Source organism: Dipodomys ordii, unplaced genomic scaffold, assembly GCF_000151885.1.
Source record: "Dipodomys ordii isolate 6190 unplaced genomic scaffold, Dord_2.0 Scaffold8, whole genome shotgun sequence".
In the NCBI taxonomy this organism is placed as follows: Eukaryota; Metazoa; Chordata; class Mammalia; order Rodentia; family Heteromyidae; genus Dipodomys; species Dipodomys ordii.
The window spans coordinates 29,908,327-29,921,664 of NW_012267224.1; the positions used below are offsets into that span (position 1 = coordinate 29,908,327).

At 34.0% G+C, this 13,338-nt stretch overlaps 1 pseudogene; it reads right to left on the reverse strand.

Moving 5' to 3' along the window:
* Positions 1 to 303: 303 nt before the first annotated feature.
* LOC105980201 lies at positions 304 to 1,131 on the reverse strand (annotated as a pseudogene).
* Between the last annotated feature and the right edge of the window lie 12,207 nt (positions 1,132 to 13,338).

A 13,338-nucleotide genomic window follows, 5' to 3' on the forward strand; every position in this document is an offset into this window, starting at 1 on the left:
AAAAGATGTAGATACGTTATAAATAGCTACTGACTAGTAAAGCATTGACATATTGTACAGTAAAAGGAATACATATTACTATGGCATTATACAGACTTAATATAAGCCCATGAAAAATTAATAGCATAACTTTTTCTTTTAAAAATTAGGCCTGGATATTGTCCCTGAGGGTTTTTTTTTCCTTTTTAAAAAATTTTATTTATTGTAAAGATGCTGTATAGGTGGATTACAGTTTTCTCGAGGATTGCCCTCTACCACTTTTTTTTTCAGGCTTGATTCACTTTATTATTTTTGTATAAAATTCTATTTTGTAGCCACAGCTGGAGCTTGGGTCCTCTGCACGCAGACTCTGGTGTGGGTTGTCACAAGATGGTCATTGAATTCCTGATAAGGAGATTTGGTGAATACCGTCTCTTTCCAGAGGTCAGGGGTCAGGTAACTGTAGGTCTTAGAGATGGCATCAAAGGTGGCTTTGGTGAAGATACTCAAGGTAGCAGTACATCCCCTGGCTGAGGTGTAGTAGTCATTGATGCCAGCCATCAGCAGCAGCTTCTTGTGGACAAGAGCTGCTGACAGGATCCCAGGGCCGCTGGGGGCAGGAATGAGGCGCACCAGCACAGAACAGCAGTGCCTGTCACCTTGGACAGGACAGTGTGAGGCTTGCCCATCTTGTTCTCCCATTAACTTCCCCGCAGAGGGACAATGGAGAGCTTGGCCAAGATGATGTCCCCGGATGGCAGTGGCCACCTCCTTGGAGCATTTAACCCCCAGACCAACATGAACCTGGTGCGCTGGCCAGCTCGAGTCTGCTTCTGCAAGGGCATAATCTTCAACCCCTCGTCTTGAGTGATGCCCCCAGGAAGAATCTCAGACTCCTTGATGGACAGGGATAAAAGACACAGCTCCAGAGACTTGATCTTCATGTCCTTAACCAGGCGGCCCAGTTTGGTGACGGGGATCCATTCTTTGTCTTCAGCCTTGACTCCACGAGCCCCGTGGTTGCTTCCCGGGCCTCTACCTCGGCTGTGACCTTGACCCTGGAGGCTGCTACAGGAAGCCACCAGGACCTCGCAAGCCCGGCCGGGGCCCGGAACCTCCCGGTCCTTCTGCTGCATCGGTGTCATCCGCCATTTGGTGTTTTCCTGGAGAAGAAGCACCCTCTACCACTTTGAACCAAGCTCCACTACTGGTTTTCTGATGGTTAATTGGAGATAAGAATCTCACAGACTTTCCTGCCCAGTATGGCTGTGAACAGCAATCCTTAAATCTCTGACTCCTGAAACAAATAATTTGCAAACAAAACACCTTTACTAATATCTTCCAATTCTCTGTAGGAATCTATAGACATCATTGTCTTCAGTGCATTACATATTACCAAATGGAGCCAAAGCCCTCAGAAATAATGACTCACTATAAAAAATAAACCCAGCCTATTCATGAAGGTCTCACATAACTGGAGCCATGTAGTTTACTACATTGAATTATGTTAAGGCGATACTTTTTAATACTGCTGGTTGTGAAACCCAGAGTATTATGTATGCTAGAAAAATGTTCCATCACTAAGCTATACCTAAAGTTTAATTTTTGCTTACATTTCTTTAGAAGTTTACTTATAACAGCACTACATATTAAACTAGTGTATTTTTTGTTGCTGATTCCATTCTCCCATAATTAGTTTATTTAAATGACATCATTTATTGGTTCTTTTGTTCTAAACCTATAGTTAGTCTAATTCATGGTACACCACAGTGCTAATAAATGCGCGAAAGGTTTTAAGTCTGATTCTGGTTGGCTACATTGAGAAAGATCCTTATAGAATTAATTGGAAGAAGCTTTCATCAGGAAAAACCTGCTCATACATATAATACATATTTACATACATATATTTTATGTATACAAATTTATAAATTAAAAAATTATATATTGCGTAAAAACGGTCAAGGAGACATTTATATTTGCTTTGCTGTAAATTACTAGAAAGAAACCAGAAAATAACCATCTGCCTTCTATTGAAAGCAGGATTTGTCTCATTTTTATAACTATTCCCCAAATGTTGGCCTTTATTTTGTTACATATACTTATGAAATGGTATAAAAAGCAGAATACATGCCTGTTTTCCACTGTTTAATTTTCTTCTTGCTTGGTGTTTAACACATTTCAATTTTATGTGAATGTTTCAAGGAATGAAGTGTTCAAATATAAAAATGATTTTTTTCTTAATAACTGATGTCCAGCATCCTTTATTTTTCTTTTTGGTCATGGGGCTTGAACTCTGGGTGTGGGTGCTGTCTCTAAGTTTCAGCTCAAGTCAAATGCACTACCACTTGAGCCACACTTCTAGTTTTCTGATCATTAATTGGAGATGAGTCACATGGACATTCCTGCTGAGGCTGGTTTTGAACTGCTGAAATCCTCAGATTTCAGCCTCCTCAATAGCTAGGATTACAGGTGTGAGTCACCAGTGCCCGGCCCAGCATTGCTTTTCATTACACCATCTGATTTATATATGACCTAAACATCCACTTTTTTAAGTTGTACAAAATGTTCTGCTTGTTAATTAAGATTCTTATGTGCTCCTAAGTGAATATCTTAGTAAGCTTTTCTTAAAATAATTTCCATTTTCTCTAGTTAACGCTTTATATTTCCTCTTATTGTATTAGCTTACATTTCTAAAGTGAAAAGAGCTATCTATCCTAAGGATTAAAGTACTTATGAATGGGAAACAGGTTGCTGACACTGAGTTGAGATAATCTGAGTTGATTGTTGTCTAACATATTCTTGAGGATTATAAAGTATTTTTAAAATTTATTTTCAGTCTTTCAAAATTTAAATGTAATTTTACACAATATTTTAACATGTTTTAAGAAACGAGGACACATTTACTCCATCCATATTTTGTGTATTTTAACATGTTATGGATGAATGTGAATATTTTTTTATTGTTTGATTATTTTATGTTTTATTTTGAATTTTCTTTTTTCTTTCCCTTCTTTCCTTCCTGCCTCTCTCCTTCCTTCCTTTTCTCTTCCTTCCTTCCTTCTTTCTTTCTTCCTTTCTTTCTTTCTTTCTTCTTTCTTTCTTTCTTTCTTTCTTTCTTTCTTTCTCTCTCCCTCCCTCCCTCCTTTCTTTCTTCCTTCCTTCCTTTCTTTCTTTCTTCCTTCCTTTCTTTCTTTCTTTCTTCCTTCCTTCCTTCCTTCCTTTCTTTCTTTCTTTCTTTCTTTATTTCTTCCTTCATTCCTTTCTTTCTTTCTATCTTTCTTTCTTTCTTCCTCGTGCTGATCCTCAGGCTTTAATTCAGAGGCTGTATGCTATCTGGGAGCTTCTTTCCCTCAAGTGTAACACTCTATGACTTGAGTCATAGCTCAGATTTCAGCCTTTTTACTGGCTAATTGGAGGTAAGAATTTCACAGACTTTCATGCCTAAGTTGCCTTGGAACTGTGGTCCTAAAATATCAACTTCCTGAGTAACTAGCATACCAAACGTGAGCCACCAGAATCAGATCCTTGATTTTTTTTATTAGTTATTCCTTTCTCTTTCATTACCTATATGGGTCTCAGGAGAAATTACATTTTTCATGGTTTACCCACATCTAATTTTCCAATCTCTATTAGGTTATTTATAGGAAAGATATGGGTAAATTTTATTTTCTGTTGTTTCCTATCATTTTGCACTAGAATAATGTACTATGAAACTAAGATGATAATAAATATACATCAGATTATTAAGGTTAGACAACACAAGGGGAAACAAAGGAGGAGGCAACAATGTTTGATAAGAAATGTACTCATTATCTTGCCAATGTAATTGTAACCCCTCTGTATGGTATTTTCACAATAAAAAAATGAGTGGCACAGTTTTTTCTAGAACTGAATATAAGTATATAGAAATGAAGCCAGGTGCTGGTGGCTCCTGTCTGTAATACTAGCTACTCAGTAGGCTGTGATCTGAGCATCACTGTTCAAAGTCAGCCTAGGCAGGAAAGTCCATGAAACTTTCTACCAAAAAGCCAGAAATAGTGCTACTGTTTAAGTAGCAGAGAGCTAGCCTTGAGCAAAGAAGCTCAGGGACAGAATTCAGGCTCTGATGTCAACTTCAAGAAGCATTGCCTATTTGTACATTCACTCTTACTAATTTTTGGTTCTTCTGCTTTTGCTGGCCATATCCTTTACTGGTTTTTCCTGAAACACAAATTCATATATATTGGAGAATTCCCAAATTATACAAGATTACATAAGGATACACACACATATGTACTTATATAGACTATATGTATACTACATATATATGTATGTATATATATACATATATAATATGTATATAGCTTTGTTGAAAGTAAATCTTAGCATGCCACAAGTTAAAATTTTGCTATACATGTGTTGTGTGGTAATTTATGTTAATAGTATAGAGAAGGCACTGATGGTACAAACCTCAAAACTTTTCTAGTAGAATCCATTATGCTATTTTATCTGCCTTCATTTGCTTTCAATATTTGCATTGCTTGTTTTCTGTGGAGTAATTTAATGTTCTATTTTGCATCCATAACAAAATCTAACTTTATAATAAGAAATTGAGGAGATTAAAGAAAGATATTGCTTATACAATTAAAGAAAAGTGTGCTATTTTAGTAAGATGAAACTAGGTTATCTACACTTTATCACAATTTTTTCAGTATTAATTGGCATGTCTACATTTATATGTACATTGCCGAGAAAATTACATTTTGTAATAACCGTTCCAATGTGTTCTGTAAATTTTGGATGTATTTAAAGTCACTGTACTTTTTGAAATTTACACTTTGAGTACTTTTTGTTACTAATAGATAGAGAACACATAAATGAATAAGAAAGCCAAAATATATTTAAGTAGTTTTTCTCTAGTTGTAAATATATGCTTGAAATCATTGAGCTTTCTTTCCAGAGATATACAGAAAAAAGTAAGATCAAGAAGTGGTACTTCTTACAAATAATATTTCCAGCTTACTGGAAAAATACATAGCTTACATAAAAATTATCTGGTAATTAATCAAATAAATGCCAACTGAGCTTCTATTAGCTGTCTTTTATTATACTCCAAGTATTTATGTGATAACACTTTAACACAACAATATGCTAAATTCATATCCAAATAGTTAATTTACTAAAATAAATCATTTTTCCATCTTAATAGCTAAACTATAACAAAATCTTATATGTTATTGTAGTGTCTATGCCATATGCCACATTACCACAAATATTTTGAGTGAATCAGAGCCCTGTTCCAAGAGTTCTCCAAGTCCATAAGTACATTGTAGAGCTAATCCCTAAACTGTTAGAAACCAAGGAAAGCCTTTTCCTTCATTTCACATTCTATATACAGCAATTCTCCTGAAGAACTTTGGGGAATGCTTTAGTAAATATATCTGTTAGAACCCCTACCACATCCATGAAACAATGAATAAAACTGTCCAGATCTTTTGAGGCTTCTCAATATATCCCTTAGACTTTTTGTGTATTAGTTAGGTTACTGCATTACCTGTAACTCATTTTAAGTGTTTATTAAATATATCTATAACAAACAAAGCTCAGTAAAGAGTAACAGAGACCCTTGTGGATAGTCAACAGAAATGCAGCATAGTAAGTGATGCCAGGGTACAAATAGTTCTAAAATGAAGTCAGCATTAACAGCAAGAGTGAGAGGGCGAATCCTTAATCTTTGAATGCAAATATGTATCAAAGTGCAAAGGCTTCATCAGTAATAACTGTTGCTAGCATTTTATCATGGTGAATTATATGAAGTCAACCAAGAACCTTCAATAGTTTTGATTCCCCAGGAAATAGCAGGAATTGTACCTAGAAGAACCTTTTGAAGAACCTTCACACACATTAATTGGACAATCATTAAGTAAACAATATCAATTCATTACTTATTCCAAATTTTTGTTTACTCATTAGAATACTGTCATGAATCCATAGATACAAGGAAAGTACCTTGGGGACTACATTTTTTTCTGATTCCTCACCTTTTAGGTTCAGTCCTTGGAGATACCAAAACAGAAATGGATAGAGAATGATAAAATGGGATAAATTTGTAGAGCACAATTTATAGACTAATTTATTTCAAAATATTAATTCACAATAAAGTACTTCTATTCGGGAGTTAAATATAGCAACCTACTACAAACTCTCCCTCTCTCTGTACATATATATATATATATATATATATATGTACAGAGAGAGAGAGAGCATCTCTCTCTCTCTCTATATATATATATATTTATCTTTGCTTTAAAAGTCTTCCTTCTTTCTTAGAGACTTCCCTGTTTTCATCATTATGGATTACTGAGAGACCATTTATATTATCAAAATTGATTCATATGTTATGAAATGTCCTAGTATTTGAAGTCAAGGTGACTGTTTCTCTTTCTTGATCAAAAAAATAGAAAAATACGGATGATTGCAAAGTCAAAAGAGACTCACAGACTGACAATATGATTGATGATGTTTAACTCTTTGATGTTGTAGGATTTATGGAACAGCTTCAAGGCCTTGGTTACTGTATGGAATCATCATGATTCTCCTGTAAATGGAAAATTCTTGCTTCTCAGACAAATGTAATCTAGATGAATACTTCCAAATGGGTTATAGGAGTATTCTTGTTTAATGGACAATCTTGATTTTATATTTCCTTTGATTGTATACAAATTTCTAAATCAGAAAACGGATATCTTTTGAAAAGAGTGGCAATATTTGGCTGTGTTTCAAGATGGGGCAGGAGATGACCTACCTCTAACCTTTAAACTCCTGCTGAGCTAAATGGGAGTTTTGCACTTCAGAAGGCAGTGAATTAGGTTCCCAGTGACTTGAAGCAAAGAGGGCAGACAGTTCCAGATGGCTAGTGCCTCAGAAGCTAAGGGTCAACATTTGCAGAGTAGGTAGTGGGCATGATATACAATCTAATGATTAAAAATCAGCAGAAAAGAAAACCACCAGAATAGTAACAGATGAATGAAAGGGCACTTGGCATGAGCAAGTACTGTAAGGTTTTGCAAGGCTCCCAAGAGCAAATGCATTATCAGTAGATTTGTATCTATTAGGAGTATGCCACAGGATTAAATTACTGTGGACTTATTCTTTCCTTTATTTTCCATCTTTGAAATTTCAAGCAGTAGACGTATGTAGATAATACATCTCTCAGTACTGGAAAGTGATGATTCTCTTAAAAACACATTGATTTTTTTTCAGTTCACTAAATGCAATTACTTATCCTTATACATTTCCTAATTATAATGTAGTCTAGTAATATAAGAACAGAAATTGTCCTATTTTTCTTTCCGTTGGAATGGAAATTATCCAGCAACATTCACCATGTAAGTTTTTCACCCATGTGACTAGTTACATCAGTTTTGCTTTCCGCATCTTATTGTTAATATCTCACACAGGATTCACACATGATTATATCAACTCAGTGTTTGTAATTTAGGGAAACATTAGTGAAACGAACCAATACACCATATCTAATGGCTGGTCATAATGCAAAACAATACAGTGCTACTATTTACATGACTTTTTAAAATGTAAAATCTATCTCAAAACAGTTTTTTGGGGGGGTCCGGTTGTGGGGCCTGAACTCTGGGCCTGGGCACTGTCCCTCAGCTCTTCAGCTCAAGGCAAGCACTCTACCACTTGAGCCATAGCACCACTTCTGGCTTTTTTCTTTTTGCTTATGTGGTGCTGAGGAATCGAACCCAGGGCCTCGTGCCTTCAAGGCAAGCGCTCTACCACTGAGCCACCTTCCCAGCCCTATCTCAAAACATTTTAAAGTTAAGTGATATCATTATTGAATTACATATCATCATGTTGCAACAGATAATATATAAGAATATAGAAGTTAACTTATCTATAAATCATGGACGAGAAAGGTTTATAATATATATGTATATATACATATCATATCAATTAGGTGACAAGAGATGCTAGAAAAAGGAGAACAAAAATAAGAATTCTAGCCATGGTTTGATTTATTATAAGATTGAAACTTAAGTTTGTGGTTGCTTCACAGAATTGTAATTGTTTCACGAAACCTGGGTAATGTAGGTCATCAATTGTAACCCAGGTTTTCCTTACCAGTAACTTAGGACTAAGTATAATTTCTTTTAAATAGTTCCTCCTGTTAAATGATGTTGGGAAGATTATATTGTTGCAGGACTATTTTTCTTTTATTCTGAAAGCTAAGACTCCGCAAAAATTACTATTGTCATAATAGACATTAATGTCCAAAAGATAAGAAAGTATAGTGGACTCACTCATGTGTAAAGCTAGCAATTTAAATTCTACCCTCGACATCTTGTTGTTATATTCGTGAATGAGGCATTGTATTTTAAAAAATACTATCAATCATATAGCACTAGAAAATTTTATTCCTTTCCATTGTAATTAGTATCACAAATCTGAGTGAAGTAAATTAACATGTGCCTTCTGGCTAACGCACACCTGAAGAGTAGAGTGAATAAGAATGATCAGAAGTTCTGAATTTCTGCCTTCATAATGTGTTTGTTTATTTGTTATAATAACTAAATGACAAAGGGGTATGATGAAAGGGACATGTTCACATCAGCACTTTCACAATACACAAATTACAGAATCACTTGAGGTACCCATCAACTAAAGAATGGACAAAGAAATGGAATATTATTCAGTCATAAAAAAGCATGAAGTTAGGCTGTTTGCAGGAAAGAAAACAAGACCAGAGACCATCATGTTGAGCAAAATAAACTAGACTCAGAAAGATAAACATCACATCTTTTCTCACATTAAAAATGTTAAATAAATGCAAAAGGGAAACTATGTGGGGCAGACCAGTGAAAAAAGGAGTAGTATTTGTAGAGTGTATATGATCAAAATTCATTTATATATATATATATATATATGTAGCATGTGTCTTAAAAATCATGAGTAATGAGTAATGAGTCATGATGCTAGTTATTAGCTTAAGATACAATTCATTTTAATTGTGATAAAGTTCACTTGGAACAGTTATCTGGAATGCATAGTTGAAGTGCCTTTTCCACCTGCTGAGATGATCATATATGTTTACTTTTTTCTTATAATCACACGATTAATTCCATTTGGTAGATTTAAAAAAAGTTCTGAGTTCTGACAAATGTATGATGACATGTATCCATCTTTGTAGTATATTAAAATAATTTCACTGGCTTAAAAAAAGGCCAGACATGATGTCACATGCTTGTAATCTCAGCCCTTGTGAGGCTGAAGTAGACTTTGAGAGAAGCACGGGCTACATAGAAAGTTCAAGAGGTATCTGATGTCTCAGATGCCCCTTCTCTTTTCCACTCATTTGTCCCTCTCCCCTCTCTCCTGCCTTTTTGACAATTTCCAGGGTTTGCCCTTCTTGGGATGTCATGTAGTTGGAAATATATAACATAGAGTCTTTTGAGATTGGCTTCTTATACTTACTGAAATACATTTCAATTTGTAATTTTTCATGAATTGATAACTACGTTTCTTTTTGTGTATGCTGCATTAATATTCTATTGTCTGGATGTACCACATTTTTACACTCATCTACTGAAGGGCATCTTGACTGCTTCTAAGTTTTGGCAATTATGAACAAAGGTAGCATAAGCAAAAAGCAAAAATGAATAATTAAATTCACTAAAATTGTTTACAAAGGAGTGAGGAAAAAATGGGATAAAAGTTAATTTGATCCATGTGTAGAAGCACTACAATGAAACTTCTTTTTACAATTATAATATGCTAACAAAAAGAATAAAATAAAATATGATTAAGCCAATAGGAAAGTATAGTTACTTAACTGTATGACATTTATTCAAAAAATAATTCTTTTGCATTTATTTGTTATAATTTAAGAAATTAAATGCTTTCATTGAGATGGTAATCCTCATAAAAGAGTTACAGCAGAATTCAGATGGAAACCTAATAAAATCTTGAAATGAAACACCTCATTACTTAATAACTATAAATAGGACTGTAGTAAAAGCTTAACTTATTTTTAACCCAATTTTTCTATAATTAAAATATTACTCAAAGATGCATTTGAGGCTACTAGGTCAAATCCTTAACCTTACCTCTTACTTTATTCCCAAATATATGAGCGATTATGTTAGATTTACTGTATTTAAGTATTCCCAAATTATGTAGTTTTCTATCTCTCTAAAGAGTTAACATACATTTAACATCATGCCTTAAAAGTACTATATAAATTACTAATTAATTTTAGAATACATAATATCCAATATATACATATGCTTTGCTAAACTCAGAGATCATTTATGAAGTCTCCTACAAGACTCTGTGAAAAGAAATGTAACTTCAATTACTTTAGTTTATGAAGGTAGTTGGCAGGATGCTCTTGAATTTCCTTGAAGTGTCAGCTATTCTTGCCACTAGTATATTGTGCTTTTCTCATTCCTTATGATTTAAGAATAGTATTAAGGGATGGGAAGGTGGCTCAGTAGTAGAGTGCTTGTCTAGCATGCATAAGGTCCTGGGTTGGATTCTTCAGCACCACATAAGCAGGAAAAAATAAAAGCCGGAAGTGGTGCTGTGACCCAAATGGTAGAGTGCTAGCCCTGAGCTGAAGAGTTGAGGGACAACACCCAGGTCCAGAGTTCAGGCCTGAAGACTAAGAAAAAAAAAGAATAGTGTTAAGAAGACATAGAAGTCACATTCGTTGTCTAAGGACTCAAATTTAATATGTAATGGGCACATGGGGAACAGAATGCTAGAGTACTTTCGTAAACTTGATGCTGTCTATGTGAAGTCACATTCAGTGTAAGAGGTTGTAATACAAAATGATTTGGTCCTTTAGACATATATTATTCTATTTCTCTTGAGCAAAACTACCATTTCTAGTCCTATGTTTTACTAAGCTCCATATGTACTCAATTTGGATTTTGTATCTTCTTACTTTCAATTATAGCTAAGCTTATGCAGCAGTGATACTCAATAGACACTACATTGAAAATGAACCATCCAACATATTGAAGACTGCCTTATGAATCTGGTAAGTTCTTATCTAACTTGTGCTCTCTCATAGGTGTTGGCTTGAATCTTCAATGTGAAATTTCTGTTTACTGTACATTTTATTTTAATTTTCTCCTGATGTCAACTCTTCCATTTTGTTGGATCTACCATATACTTAAAAAAGATATTTCTTTTCATTTCTGCCAGAGTTCATTCTTCTTATCCCTGATATCATTCATGGATTTGTCTACCTACCACAGCTATATTGCTTGCTTGTTCATTTCCTTGCTGTTACATAGTTATAAAACTGTGATCATTATAATTTTTTGTATGAAGTAACAAAATTGTCTTTAATTTGGAAACTGAATTGTCATATAAAAGTTTCAATAAAAACAATATACCATTCTAAATGCTATAAATTGTTCAATATTTATTTTTCAGCAAAGTCAAAGGTTATTTTATTCTTTTGTTAAATTTTTGATATTCCTTATATTTTATGGTCATATGTACATAGCTTTTGACATTTTTGCTTGCCCAAGACATATACTAGTTATTTCAGATAAGGGAAACCATGTGACTTTTTTTTGTTTCGATGATGCTAAGAGAAATGAATCCAAATATGGGGGCACAAGGGATTTTATCTTTGTTGCTGTTGTTTTCAATGTACTTATAATATACTATGTGATTTTTGCTCTTCTCTTGTATGTTCTTCCCACATGGTATTAGCCCTGTATTTAAGTCCAATGCCCTGCATCTTGTATATACAGTTTTCTAATTTGGGGAGGGGAAGGGAAATAACAAAAAGTTGAAACAAGGATACAGGTTGACTCAATGTAACAATTAATGTACAAGACACTATGTTGAAAATGAAGTTTACAACTCTGGAGGTTGGAGGGAGGAGTTGGGGATGTGAGGAGGGAAGGGTCGGTAGGGAAAAAACAAAGTAGGGGGTAACAATGCTTGATAAGAAATGTACTCATTACCTTACTCATGTATCTTTACAATAAAAGTACATATTAAAATTTTGATATTCCTGAAGTAAGTAGGTGACTCATTTTTTCTTAATCTCTGTGTATGCATTTCTAAATTTTCACTGAATATTTGACATAGAATATGTACTATGTAATAAATTATAAATAACATACCATAGCAGATTAGTATATAAAATAATTATACATTCTACAATATGTAAATCATACTATTTACATATAAAATATAATTTATATGGTATAGTTTATAAGGTATAATAATCTATTATAATTATCCTCTTTTGAAATCAGCTTTACTTTGAATTTCATGCTTTTTTATCATTACCCATTGAGTATAGATAGAGGAAAAAGAAGTCATGAAATACAAACTCTCCTTAATGAAATTGTCTAAAAAGTTCATTGTTATTTTGTGATCTTTGTAGTTGCTTAAGCTCTATGAAGTTGTATGCACTTATTTTAATTATCCTCCTAAAAGGAAACCTTATCTTAATAGCCAGATTTACACTAAAATAATAATGATTCAATTACTTGCTTTCTATCTCCAATATATGTATTAAAAAACTAAAATAATCCTTCATCTAGTCACATTACTGACATATAATTTAGAGATATTCAAGAACACATCTTCAGAGGAATAACTTGATGATTTTTGAAGAATTTTGCAGTTGGGTAACTACCAATGAAACATGACACAGATGAAATGCCACAAAATTCAAAGACAGGTAGCACTGCAACACAAGCAATTCCTGACTAATTTTTCCTTTTTTAATGTTAGTTTTATCTTTATTTTTTAATGAAGATGTATGGAATCACACACTTTGTAGTTTTTCTTAATTAGGAACAGTTTTGAGAAATTTCTATATCTGTGGTGTATTTATATGTTAGTGTATTTTAAAAAAATCGGGCAACTGGTCACTGGTGGCTCATACCTGTAATCCTAGCTACTGAGGAGGATGAGAACTAAGGATCTAGCTTCAAAAGCAGCCCAGGCAGGAAAGTCCATGAGACTCTTTTCTTTACTAAACCACCAGAAAACCAGAAGTGGCGCTGTGGTTCAAGTGGTAGAGCACTAGTCTTGAACTGAAGAGCTGAGGAACAGCATCCAGGAACAGAGTTCAAGCCCCATGATAGACCCCACACACACACACAAAAATAGACCCCTTTGCAAGCCATTAAATTAGGAATAGAAGCTAGATTTTTCACCTTTCCCCTTGCTATAAATAATTTCCAACATATTAAATGACTAATTTATCTGGAGCAAAGCAAGGTATATTACTTCTTTTCTCAATCTCTCTCCTGGATATCTCCCAATACAAAAATCTAGGCTGACTTATTTAAAGCATATGTTTAAATGTGTGTAAATGTA